We start from the raw sequence: 14,435 nt of genomic DNA, 5'->3' as shown, positions 1-14,435 counted from the left end.
TTAAAAAAATATACTCGAATCCAATTTGAATATTTAAATAATAATTAGTTAAACTTAAATTAAAAAAAGGATGTACTCAAAAGCACTCACCAATGTGGGATCGGGATATACAATCTTACTTCTAAATATTTAAGGATTATTTTCCTGACTTAAATCATAAACTTAAATAAGTTAAAAATCGATATGTATTCATCTTATGTGCTTAAAATATATTTAACATATTTAAATAAAAGAAAACATGTTGGAATTCAACTTGAAGATCAGATTTGTATTTTACTTAATATAGAAAAATTATACTCAAAACATGTTGGATTTTACTTGACTCAAATTCAAATAAATACGTGTTTCCATCAAATAAATACTTTGTGAGTCTGTTTTCGTGTTTGACGCACGTCGGCGAACACGTAGATGTGCTTATCTCTTCTCCGTGGTGGATGACTTCAATACGGGGAGTCACCTGTAACTGCAGCCTCAAGTGAGATGTACATTTGGACTTAATGTGAGCTACAGCTACAGCTACAGTTTTGTTTTTGTTTTTTTTGTTTTTTTAGAAAAAGAGAATGAATTAGCACTTATAGAAAAAGAGAATGAACTGCAGCCTCAAATGAGATGTAGGCACTTATAGAAAGAGAATGAAGTGGCACTTAAAGAAAGAGAATGAAGTGGCACTTGAAGAAAGAGAGTTACAGCTGCTCGACAAGGCTGTCGAATCAGCCTTCCCAAAAACACAAAAAAGATGATTGTGACCAGAAGTGTTAAGTTGCGTAGGGGATGAAGCTGAACTCGACAACCTTCAGCCTCGTACGAAGGGTAGCATCAGTCAAGACAGCAGAATCAGAGCATATCCAAATCTTGCTCAAGCCCTGCTGGCTCTGTAAAATGTAGGGCTTCAAGAATTGCTATCTAGGAATCAGATGCGTATGTATAGCCATTTACACAATTGATCATGTTAGCTGAAGCATATTTAGGGCTTCAAAAGAATTGCTAATCCTTTCACTATTACAGTATCATGTGCTTTAATCGTAGTGCAATCAAATTCTCAGCCACCCTTTTTCTTTTTAAAAAAATTACTATTCAGTATTAGAAATAAGAGTAAACATATTCCAAGAGTCTCAAGACATGTTGTATTTAAAAGAAGAGGATTGGGAATCAATTCCCCCATATTAGAGTTGAGGAATTGAAGTAATATTAGCATAAGATTTAGAGCTAAACAAAATTGCAAGCAAAACATCACCGACAAACAAAAATGCAAGCAAAACATAAATTTCAAAATTTTAAAATCATTTTAGTATATATTAGGCTATAACGTAACTCCTGACATTTGGTGGTGGAATTGAGAATGAAAGGGATTGAGAATGTGTAGGTCTTCCTTCTTGACAGCAGCTTCCCAATGATTTGTGATCGTAAAAATTGGACTCTTCCATTTAGGTGAGTGACACATTTTATCCGATATATTATGTAAAAAGAAAATATAGTTTTATACATAAACTAATTAGAATAATAGTGAAATATAAGTGTCTCCGATTACGAAAACAACATAACTTATATGAATAAAATATAAATTTTAAATTTTAAAAAATAAATTTGTAGCTACATAATCAGTATTTTAATATTCTTTCTCTCTCTTGTGTGAGATTAATGAGTGTTCCATCCACGTCTAAATTCTATCAGTAATATACCTTGTATGAGAATGCAAGCGAAAAAACTTGATTGGACCACTTTCAACAGACTGAACAGAAAATATTTTTAAAAAAATTAATTGAGAAATAAAAAAGAAAAAAAATTAACTCATATTTAGGAATTAAGTAAGGATTCGGTTTTACTGATAAACGACCCCAAACAATACTTCCAAAGAGCCAATTCCGATCCACCTCTTTTTAGTTATTCAAGAATGATCATCATAAAATTGCTAAAAGATTATTTTATAAGAAAATTGTTTTAGAAAATATTTTCAAAAAATAAATAAAAATAGAATTTCTCTTCTCATAACACTTATATATTTGAAGTATAAAGATGGTGGTAATATTGTTGAGCACATAAGTCTATTTTAGAGTTTTACAAATAAGCTGTTAGCTGTGAAAATGAATATAGATGATAAAACACAAGAGTTATTATTTCTTAACTCTTCACCAAAAAGTTTGGAAACATATCTAGTGACAATTTATAACTCCACACCAGAGGGAATTCTAACTATAGATATAGTTAAAAATAATTTACTAAATAAAAATGCTAGAATGAAAGATCAAAAAAATTTTTCTTTTGATGCATTTGTTTATAAAAAAATAAGAAAGACGTGAAAAGAGTTATAGCAGAAATCCATATAGTTATAGAAAAAGATTCAAGTCTAGAAGAGATATCAAATGTTTTCACTATAAAAGGTTAGGTCACATGAAGAATAAGTGTAGGTTTTGGAAACGAGGAACAAAATGAAAGGAAGAAAAATAAGAAAAAGACTAATACAGTTGCTATTGAATGTGATATCATTATTGTCTGTGATGACGATTGTATCATTCTTATATTTCTGGACAGTAATTGGATAATTGACTCTAGTACTTCATTTCATGTTACTTCTCATAGTGATTTCTTCATATGTTATACTGTTAGTGATTTTGGTAATGTCAGAATGGAAAACAGTGGTACATCTAAGATTGTGAATATTGGAAATATTTATTATGAGCAAATTTATACTCAAAGATATTATGTGTTCCAGATATTCATCTTAACTTTATATTTATAAGTAAACTTGATGATAAGTGATTTACACATTATTTTGATGAAAGTAAATGAAAACTCACTAAAGGTTCTTTAATTGTATGAGTGGAAAGAAACTAAACTCTTTTTATGTCATGGAAGCTAAGCTACATAAATGAGATATTAATGCAATTCATAAGGATGAAAGTATAGATTTTTGCCATAAGAAGCTTAGTCATATCAGTGAGAAGGGACTTTAAACTTTTACTAAAAAGCAGTTCTTACCAGAGTTGCAAGGTACATATCTTAAATCTTATGATTATTACTTAGTTGGAAAAATGCATAAAGTTGTCCTTGATACATATCTATCATATAGAAGATCAGATGTTATTGATATGAATCTTGTGATTATTATTTACTATGCAAACTAGAACTCTTGGAAGTGCTTTTTATTTTATTATCATTGATGACCATTCTAGAAATGTTTGGGCTTTTGCTTTGAAATATAAAAACCATGTACTCGATGTTTTCAAAGAGTTTCATATTAGTGCTGAAAGAGAAACCGGTATAAAGTTAAAGTATGTTTGAGCAGATAATGGTGGCGAGTACAAGAGTCCTTTTGAGAATTATTGTAGGTTCTATAGTACCAGGCTTGAGAAAATATTTCCTAAAACTCCTCAACAGAATGATATGATAGAAATGATGAATAGAACTATTGAAGAAATGATTAGATGTATGATTTCCCATGCCAAGTTACATAAGTCATTTTGGGGGAGGCTATGAGAACTACAGTTGGTTTGATAACTTTTTCTTCATTAGTTCCTTTGAAAGCTAATGTTCCAGAGAGACTATGGAAAGGAAAAGATATATTTTATCATCACTTGAGAGTCTTTGGGTGTAAAGCATTTGTTCATATTCTTAAATATTAGAGGTCCAACTTGATAATAAGACAAAAGTATATATCTTATTGGGGTATGGTCACGAAGAGTTTGGGTACAGATTAAGATCCAATGAATAAGAAAATTATTAGAAGCAAAGATGTGTTTCTTGAAGACCAATTGTTTGATGATGGTGATAATATTAAGAAGCTAAAAGCATTTCTTTATATTCCTTAGAGTTTGGGTCCAATTCCTTCACTTGTAGTTCATGATGATCATGAGAGTGATGAACAAGAAGATTGTGGTGAGAATGTTAGTGATAACGCTCCTACGGTTGATGATGTTGAATCAACTGAACAAGCACCTCCACCATCAGCTGAGATTTCATTGAAAAGATCTATAAGAGATCGACAACTATCTACCAGATATCCTCCACATGAGTATGTTAACTGTGGGCACTTCAAAGGTCTAAGTTGGTTGACGAAGAGACTTGGATGCTCCTCAAGTCCTAATGTGGACTCGGATGCATGCTCCGTAATCAATCTGTATGAAGGTTAAGGTTGAATGGATTTCCCGACCCGGTCACGGTGACACTCTAAGTCATTTATCTACAAATATGGTGCAATCTTAGTGAATAATCATTGACTTCGATTTGATATGGAACAAATATTGCCCCTATGACATAGCATGACCACAAGATGAGTGATTTGGACCACAAGATGCAGCTTAAGCGACTCTTGGATGGATAATGATATTTTGAATAGTATTATTATTAGCAATCCTAGATACTTTCTTGGTCAATTGTGGTTCTTCCAAGGGTATGCACATTCTATCATGGGATTGGGATAGGGATATTCTTTCTAGATATGCTAGGTCTTGGGACTGATAACCTTTCTTATGAAATATACACTTCAAGCTCAACAAGGCCAATATCTTTCCATCATTGATAGTGTATGAGATAAAATGGTTAAAACTAAATATGCTGTGATTTATCTTTGGAATATTCAAAATTATTAAGGCAAAACTAGAATCGGGTTTGTTTCTTCTCGCTCTTGAACGTTTAAGAGGAGAGTTCACTAAATTTGTTGGTGATATTTCTATTATTGATATTTCAAAGATAACTATATTTTAGATTCTCGTAGTCCATTCAAGCATGCTTTCAGCAATATACATGCTAGTGATAGATCTTTGGTGGTTCTAATCTCATTGTTAATCTATATATCACATGATGATTTTTAGTTTTAGAAGCTAGATAATAAGAGGGTCTGTTCTGCTAAGTCTGCCTATCATTTCTTGCTTCTCAGTTGGAATGGTTGATCCTAACGTCGACTAGTTGTATTGTTTGTGGAAGCTTCCCGTGTTGCCTTCGGTTAAAATTTTTTGTTGGAAACTTTTGCACCGCCACCTCTCATTGATCGTCTCAACTAAGAGTGTGCAGTAATGCTACTACTCCCTTCTGTCAATCTAAAGCAGAAACCATTAATCACTTCTTTCTGTGCGTCTTTCCTATTAAATTATGGCAACTCTTTAAATCTTCTACGGAGAGGTGTCTCGAGGTCGAGAGACACTTGCGTTGTTAATGGTGGTTTAAGATCGGCTGATGCAGACACTAGGTAATTCCTCGTAAAAGAGATGGCTTCATCAAGAATGATCTCCCCATGAGTCCCAAGATAGGCTGCGTTGTACAAGCTTAACAGTCCTTTCACATCACTCCCCAAGGTAGACATGAAACTCCCTCCCTCATCTTTGAACTTGTTAAAGACAACTACAGAAATAAATAAGATTTTTTGTTTTGAGAAAAAAAACATACAGTCATATTATCAAAATTAATTTACCGTTTTAAGTGATTACGTAATAATCAATACAATGACTTTTGTGTGTGATTTTTATGTCTATTTTACCGGAGAAAATATTTTTGGTACTGCCAACGTCTATGAGTGAATTAAAAAAAAGATGATTAAAGAAGATCGTATTGTTTTGGATCACACATACAAATACTGCTTGGGGACACAGAATATCCTTGCTGTTAATATCCGCATCATGGATTTGACTTAATGCGTCGCTTATTCCCGTTTGAAAGTGATAATCCAATCCAAGTAGTATGATTGAACATGCTCTTTACTTGCCCCCTCAGCTCTTCAGCTCTCTATTTCATCCTTGCATCACACCTCTGCATCATCAATGAATATATATATATATATATATATATAGCAAAAGTATTATCTAAGATATTCTATAGCCAGACATATATTTTGGCCATAGAATCATAATATGATTAAATCAGAATATTATTAAGATATTAGCCATTCTACTTTAATACCATTTTAGAAAACATAACAAGTACTAATATAAAATTTTATATACCAAACATCTCATTGAATTTAAATATCATATATAGAGATTTGGTTTACTTTACTACAAATAGAAAGGATGTACAATGGCATCTAATATTCTGTATTACAAAGTAAAACAATTATATTAATTTCTCATAATTAATTTTTTCTATGATTGCATTAGTTGGATCATGTAGATCTGCATGTTAATTGAAAGTGATTCATTATACGATTGTCCTTTGGATTGGTTGGACAACGTGTTGGGATTGTCACGGAAGATAGTAGCCAATTTGATCTTGATTTCTTTTATCTCTAATGACAATGCATGTATAATTACATCAGTGTAATCTCCTTTCTCTAACTATCACATCAATCTAATTTCTACAGAAGAAAATAAAAAATATTATAAGCCTTCCCATCATCCACATTGCTTGCATGATTCAATTAATCTATGTCCCCATCAGCTGGATCAGCTCTACATAGCCGAGTGTGATTCATTGGTCGTGTTGTCCAACATTTGTACTAGATTTCTTAATATAGTATGATTTAAGGAGTTCAGCAAAACTTTGATAATGCAATTGAGTGACACATGAAATGCTTTTGAGGTGATAAATAGAAGGAATATTGAAGACAACCTTTAGAGATTATCTATTAAATTTCATTTATATTCCATATCATATAATGGAAGAAGGTATGCTATTTCTACTATGAAAGAAATCAATGCAAAATTTACTATGAAAAATGTTTATATGATAGAAAATACAGGAGATTATATTATGACCATACCTCATGTGAAGTAATGTCATTCATGATACGACCAATTATTGCAGCAGCATGGACAATCTTTGGGAAACTAATAATTCACTCAAATCTCTCCTTAGTTGCTATTTCTCCCATTCCAACGAAAGAAGCACATTCGAGTATAGGATATGTTGAACTTACGAGGGAAATAGGTAGATATTTTTCCAAAGTTGGCATGCAATGTTGAGCACTCCATTTGGATTCCTCAAAATAATCTTCAGATAAATCTTTCATCTGTACAAAACCATTCCTTAATGTTTGTAATTTATAAGTAGTGTCTATGAGTAGGACAATCTAAGTTCGATACTATCACATTTGAAAAGTGAAAATAAGAAGAATAAGAAGAATATTATAATCTCATCACTCATCGCTTCCTTTAGATAGGTTATGCGATATTTCTCACTAGAAGTCAATAAATCTTCAAATTCTTCAAAGGTGTGGATTAGATTTAGATAATAATCCTTCATGTACTCTAGTAATTGATGAACACCCTTCGCGTCCCACCTGTATTGGTTTCACTATCTTTAGAAAAACATAACATAAACATAGATGTTATTTTGCTATACATGATGAGTAAAATTATTATGCAATATTTTATTTTATTATGTGATATTATTAGTGGCACTTTTTGTTATCATATTTTGAACCATGATAGTAAAAGGTAATCTGTCCATCGATATGAGATTTGTGAACCTTTGAATTGCCTTAGCGAGTTGTTGACTCTCCTCCAACGTGCTATAGACATCATATATGTCGTCTAGAATTGAAATAAGGGCAATCACCTTGGTCGTTATCACTCGTGCACGAGAATAGTAAAGTTCAAAGAATACTCCCAGGATCCAGAAGTAGCATTCCGCCAATCTATCTCTAGCAAAATTGAGATTTTTTGAGGGAGCTAAATCATTCCACCACCTTCAAGTCAATTCACAAATCAAAGTATACTCCCATGGCAACAGCATGTTCACTTTGTGGAGGCTATGCTCCTCCTTGTCATCCATCAATCGTCTGTCAATTTCCTGTAATGAAAAATGGCTGCAATCTATAGGGTCCAGTTTTTTCGTAGGGAGTCTCAGGTCGTATTCCTCGTGGTGGTCCATGAATAACATTTCAACCACTCTCTTGATGATAGTAGCCCCATCAGTCTCCATGAAACTGTGATGGATACGTGGGAGGGGATCGGATTGAGGGAGTTTATGGTTGTGTTCCTCCTACTGGTCCATTAATAATGATTTAACTTCCTATAAAGAAATAAATCTATCACATTATATAACTCGATTGTGATTTAGCAATGGGATAAATTGAATTTTAATAAAAAATAATATGCACTCAAATCTAATTTGAATATTCAAATAATAATTAGTTAGACTTAAATAAAAAAAAAGAGACTCTCGTGGGATCATTTTCCTGACATAAATCTTAGACTCAAATTTAAATAAGCTTAAATTATACTTAACATATTTAAATAAAAGAAAACATGTTGGAATTTAACTTGAAGATCAGATTTGGATTTTACTTAATAGAGAAAAATTGTACTCAAAACATGTTGGATTTTACTTGACTCAAATTCAAATAAATACAACCAACGACGAGTTGTTTTGGACGTCAGGTCTTTGTTAAAGAGTCTGTTTTCGTGTTTGACGCCTTTCGGCGAACACGTGGCTGTGCTTATCTCTTCTCGGTGGTCGATGATCAGCTCCGGGAGTTCATTACGGTGGGTGACCTGTAACTACTGCAGCCTCAAATCAAATGGGACGTATATTTGGACTTAATGTCAGCTACAGATACAGCTACAGTTTTGATTTTGGTTTTCGAAAAAGGGAATGCATTAGCACTTAAGAAAGAGTGTTGCGGCTGCTAGGCAAGGCTGTCGCATCAGCCTTCCCAAAATAAAGATGATTGTGAGCAGTAGTGTGCAGTTGTGTGGGGATGAAGCTGAGCTCCACAACCTTTCAGCCTCATACAAAGAGTAGCATTATTAAAGACAGCAGAATCCATATCTTGCTTAAGCCCTCCTGCGCTGTAAAAAATCAAGTTGCTATTCCTTCCGCTATTACAGTATTGTGTGCTTTAATTGCAGCATAGCCAAATGCTCTGACCGATCTGTTGGTAGGTGACTATCAACCTAAGAGTATTCCAGATATATTTTATATATATATATATATATATATATATATATATATATATATATATATATAATTAAAAAAAATTCTAGAAATAAAATATTCTTTTTGACAAAAGTTTTTAAAAAAAAGTTCTTTCGAAAATCTATCCAATTATGCTTAAATGAATAGGCAAAAACAACATGTTGGTGGATTTTTCTTAATATATATTCGAAGAAAATTATTGGAATTCATATCTATGATGGGACCTCCAAATATTAAAGACTGCTTATGGAATGTTCCGAACCCCGCGGACATGATGGGACGTCTCGTGCCACAATCTATTTCATGGAGAGCTTTTCCATCAGTCGGCCGATGAGTCTGTCCTCGTGTTTCAAGCCTTCCGGCGAACATGTGGCTGTGCTTATTCCCTTCTCTGTGGTGGATGATCAGCTCCACCACTTGGAAGTTATCTGGAACTGCAGCCTGACATGAGACGCATGTTATGTTTGGACTAGAAAAAGGAAACGCATTAGCCCCTAAGAGAAAAGATATTACAGTTGTTAGAATTAAACTTGTTCAAGTATTTATTTCGTCAAAATTAAGATTCATTGTATTGAAGAAAAATAGATTAAATGTCAAATTGTATAAAAGAATGATTGTATAAAAGAATATGTCAAATTGGTTATTAGTTTTTGAAAGGATTTTTTTGAAAAGAATGATTCATCTTGAATATAATTAATATAATATATTTTTAAAGACTATATAAACCCTATATATTGGGTCATGAAAGATATATATAGTTTCTGAAATCATAGAAGATTGAAGCTTGTCCTACTCTTCCTTGGTTTGATAACTCTATCCATTCTTCCTATCAAGATTAACATTTGGTATTAGAGTATAGGTTAAGCTATTACCTCTTCCTCAAGTACCATATAACTCTATATCTCCAGATTGATAAAAGAAAATTATGACATATAGTGCATCCAAATGAAGGTTCTTCTAGGCTCCCAAGATGTATGAGAGTTTATAGAAGATGAATTTGCTAAACCAAATCTAGCAAAAGAAGGAGCAATGAATGCAGAAGAAAGAAAACAACTCAAAGTAAAAAGGAAGAAGGAGAAAAAAACTTTACTCACGATTTACCAAGGGCTTGATGATACGATGTTCGAGATCATCGCTCCAATAAATACTTCAAAGAAGGCTTGGGAAATGTTTCAAAAAGCATTCAGTGGTGTTGATAAGGTAAAGAAACTTCGTTTACAAGTTTTACGTACCGAGTTTAAAAAATTACAACAAGGTACTTCTGAAACTATTTCTGATTACTTCTCAAAAATCATTTCCATTGTTCATCAAATAAGATGAAATGGTAAACACATAAATAATCAGAGAGTAATAGAAATAATATTGAGATCTCTAGATTCAAAATTTGATTTTATTGTTGTTGCGATTGAAGAATCTAAAGATTTGAAAAAGATATCTTTAGAAGAACTTATGGGTTCCCTTCAAGTTAATGAATCAAATTCTCAAAGAGGAAGAGGACGAGGACAAAGAGGAAGAGGAGGCAGAAATCACACCAATCAAGAATCTCCAAATAATGAAAATGCTAGAGAAAATTCTAGCTAAAGAGGCCGAGGTTATGGTTGAGGATGTAGTCAACGCCATGGATGTGACAGAAACTCTAAAAGGTTTGAAATACAATGCTATATTTACAAAAGGTATGAACATTACTCTTATGAATGTTATTATAATCTTAACAAATTTTGTTGAGAAATAAAAAAAAGAATGAAAATCAAGTTTTGCTAATGAGTTATGATTATTTGAAAGATGATCGGTCTTTGACATGGTATATAGATATAAGAGCTTTAAATCATATGTGTGGCAACAAAGAGCTATTTTAAAAAATAAATATAAGTTATTTCGGGAATATTATATTTGGTGATTTATCTCAAAGACCAGTAAGAGGCAAAAGTAAAATTCTTCTTGAACTTAATAATAGCAAAGGATTATATATTTTAGATGTTTATTATATTCCTGATATAAAAAATAATATTCTAAGCTTAGGACAATTATTTAAAAAAAGGTTATGATATTGAGATGAAAGATATAGCTCTCTCAATTCATGACAAGAATAAAATATTGATGTCACATGTGAAAATGACAAAGAATAGAATATTTCCTCTGCATTTAAGTATTTTTGATCAATCAAATTATTTTAAAGCTGATATTGAGGATATTTGTACATTTAGCATCTTAGATAAGCTCAGTTAAATTTTGAGGCTTTGAAACTTCTAGAGAAGTATAATATAATAACATGAATGCCAAAATTGATCGCCCATCAAAATTACGTGAAGTATGTGTCATGGGTAAGCTAGAAAGAAAGCATTTCGAAGTCAGAATAACAAAAAGAGCATGACATTGACTTGATCCGGTACACTTAGATGTTTGTGGCCCTATCAATCGAGTATCACTTGGAGGAAGCATATATTTTCTTGCCTTCACTGATGATCATAGTAGCAAAATTTAGGTTTATATGTTAAAATAAAAGAAAGAAGTTTTAAGCAAATTCAAAGAATTTAAGGATTTGGTTGAAAGATAAAGTTATTATAAAATTAAATATTTAAGAACAGATAGAGGTAGTGAATATATATCAAATAAATTTAAAATTTTTGTAGAAATAATGGAATTCTACATCAATTCATCATGCCATACACACCTCAATAGAATGGTGTCTCAGAAAGAAAAAATAGGACTATCCTTAATATGGTCTGATGCATGTTAAAGGAAAGAAAATTTCTAAAGAATTTTAAGGAGATGCTATTGCTTGTGTAATTTATTTGCTTAACAGGTTTCCGACAAAGCAAATTTGTAATATTATACTAGAAGAAGCATGAAGTTTATAAAAATGAAGAGTTGATCATTTGAGAATTTTTGGAATTATTGCATTTGCTAAGATACCAGAAGAAAAGAGAACAAAATTAGAAGATAAAAATCTAAAATATATTTTGCTAGGTTATTTAGAGAATTTCAGCTGTTACAATCTCTACGATCCTATCACATGGGATACTGTAGTGCTCCCGGATGTGGCCGAGCAATTCCTCAGTCACAACAACAGAGTCAAAATCATGCAATGACTTTGAAACTTGAAGGGCTCACCCGGTCCTCTCGTTCAACGGGGAAATACTGGTCTCTAAGAAAAAAGTATGTTGTTCTAGTGGTCGATCGTTTATTAGTGCCAAGTTTCCAAATGCAGCATTTTAGGAATACCAATCTTAGATATTTGCTCATACATAATAGCACCATACGTATCACTGATTTTATTTTTATTCCAAGTACCAATTTGAATTAACTTTGAACTAAAGTAATGCTCAGAATAAGTGTTACTATTAAGAAATGCAGGCTTCAAGTAAAAGGTATATCAAACAACGACCCTTATGATTAAAGGGGGAAGGGTGGTACGAGGTTTTTGGTTAGAGATACTAGTCACAGGTGCAGGTTGCTACTTCCCCCATTCCAACAAAAGAAGCACAAACAAGCAAAGGATAGGCTGAACTGATGAGCGAGATTTGCATATGTTCTTCTAATTTTGGCACATAATGTTTGAAAGCCCATTTGTTTTCCTCGAGATAGGATCTTGATAAACCTTTCATCTATGATAAAGATGAGGAAACGGTGACGTTGCGTAAGAAATAAGAAGGCAAAAAACACTTAGAAGTATAGCACGACTTCGAATTAGTAGAGTAGATAAAAAAAAAAGAAACGTGCAATCAGATTTTTCTTGTTTACCAAATATTAATTCATTACACTAATCTAAATTGAAATCCATTAAAATAAAAAAAATTACCTCTTCCTTAAGATAAAATAAATGATACTTCTCACTGGGTGCTAGTAAATTTTTGAATTCTTCAAAGGTATGGATTAGCTTCAGAAAATAGCCCTTCATATACTCTGGTAGCTGATGAACAGCCTTGGCATCCCACAATTAGCTTAGTTTTGCTTTATCCACAAAGAATCAAACTATTGTGGCATATTTGTCATGGCACCTGCTGTTCTAATCAATTGAGATAAGATATCTCATTCTCGACAATAATAAAACAAAAAAACGCTATCCAAAAACAAGAGATTTCCAAACCTTTGAATTGCTTCAGTGAGTAGTTGACTCTCCTCCAATGTGCTATAGAGATCATAGATATCATCCAAGATGGAAGTCATGGCCATCACCTTGGTGGTAATCACTCGTGCACGAGAATAGTGAGGTTCAAAGTACACCGTAAGCATCCAATAATAACATTCCACCACTCGATCTCGTGCAAAACTTAGATTTTTGGAGAGGAATAAATCATTCCACCATCTTCAATGCAATCCACAAACCACAATGTTATTGTCAATCCAAACATCGATAAAAAAAGACGGAAACAATCAAACATTTCTACAATGACAGTGTTCTACGTATTCAAGTTTACTCCTCAACCTGAACTCTCAATCAATCTAACTGTAGGAAAGAAATTACATGGAGATGCTCTTAATCTCGTCGCGATGAAGACATTGCAGTAGATTGAAGTCAATCTTTGCCAGCTCTAGTAAGGCATCATTTCGTGTCGCACAGTCTTGGTAGATGGAGATGAAATTTCGTGCCAAGACCCTTTTCATTCTTCTACAGAGAGGACTCTCCAGGAACAGTCTCACTTGCGTTGCTAACGGTGGTGTGAGATCACTTAACATGGACGCAATCTGGTCCCTTGTAAAGGAAATAGCTTCATCGAGTATGGTCTCCTCATGTATCCGTAGATAAGCCGCATTGTATAAGCTTAAAAGTCCCTTTGGATCATCCTTCAAGGTGGACACTAAATTTCCTTCCTCATCTTTGAACTTGTTAAAAACATCTGTTGATTCATAAAGTTTTGAGAAAATACTTGAAGTGGTTTTATTTTATTTACGTTATTGTAACAATTTCACAAAAAATGACATTGATTCTCTTGAAATCGAACATAGTAATTTCATCTCTATAATATGCCAAATATAGGTCAAATATAAATCATGATATACGCCAAAGATGGTTTCAATAGGAACTTTCAGTGACAAATGTGTATTATCTGATTGCAGGGTCATGAAAAGGGAAAACAATTACTATACTAGTAAGGCAGTAACAATTATAGACGATGTATACGTACATATATATATATATATATATATATATATATATAACAAAGTACATCTTTTTAATATAGTTGAAAAATATGTGTAGGAGATCAAAACGTTTGAGAGTGTGAGGTCACTCATGTACAGAGAAGACATTATGTAGCAAATTGATCAGCTAATATTGTTAGAAGCCATCGGATTGATTGTTCAGTGACTTGTTTTTTGATGGGCTGATTAAGTTGTTTTTTAAAAACAAAAATCCTCCATCATATCTAAAATACAAATCGAATTACTTCTGCAAACATAATTTTTCTATGCCTGAATTAAACACGAGGCGAACACAAAATTATAGAGAAAACATACAAATACATCTACTCCAAGGAAACGTGAGAGCATATTACCAGGGGTCACATGATACCCTTGTTGTCTCAGCAGTCGAATTGCTACAGCTACAGTTTTGTTTTTTTTCTGAAAGAGGAAATGAATTAGCACTT

The sequence above is a fragment of the Musa acuminata genome, chromosome BXJ3-7, assembly GCF_036884655.1.
Source record: "Musa acuminata AAA Group cultivar baxijiao chromosome BXJ3-7, Cavendish_Baxijiao_AAA, whole genome shotgun sequence".
Classification (NCBI taxonomy): Eukaryota; Viridiplantae; Streptophyta; class Magnoliopsida; order Zingiberales; family Musaceae; genus Musa; species Musa acuminata.
The sequence above is the reverse complement of the archived record's forward strand: the minus strand, read 5'-3'. Positions refer to the sequence as shown.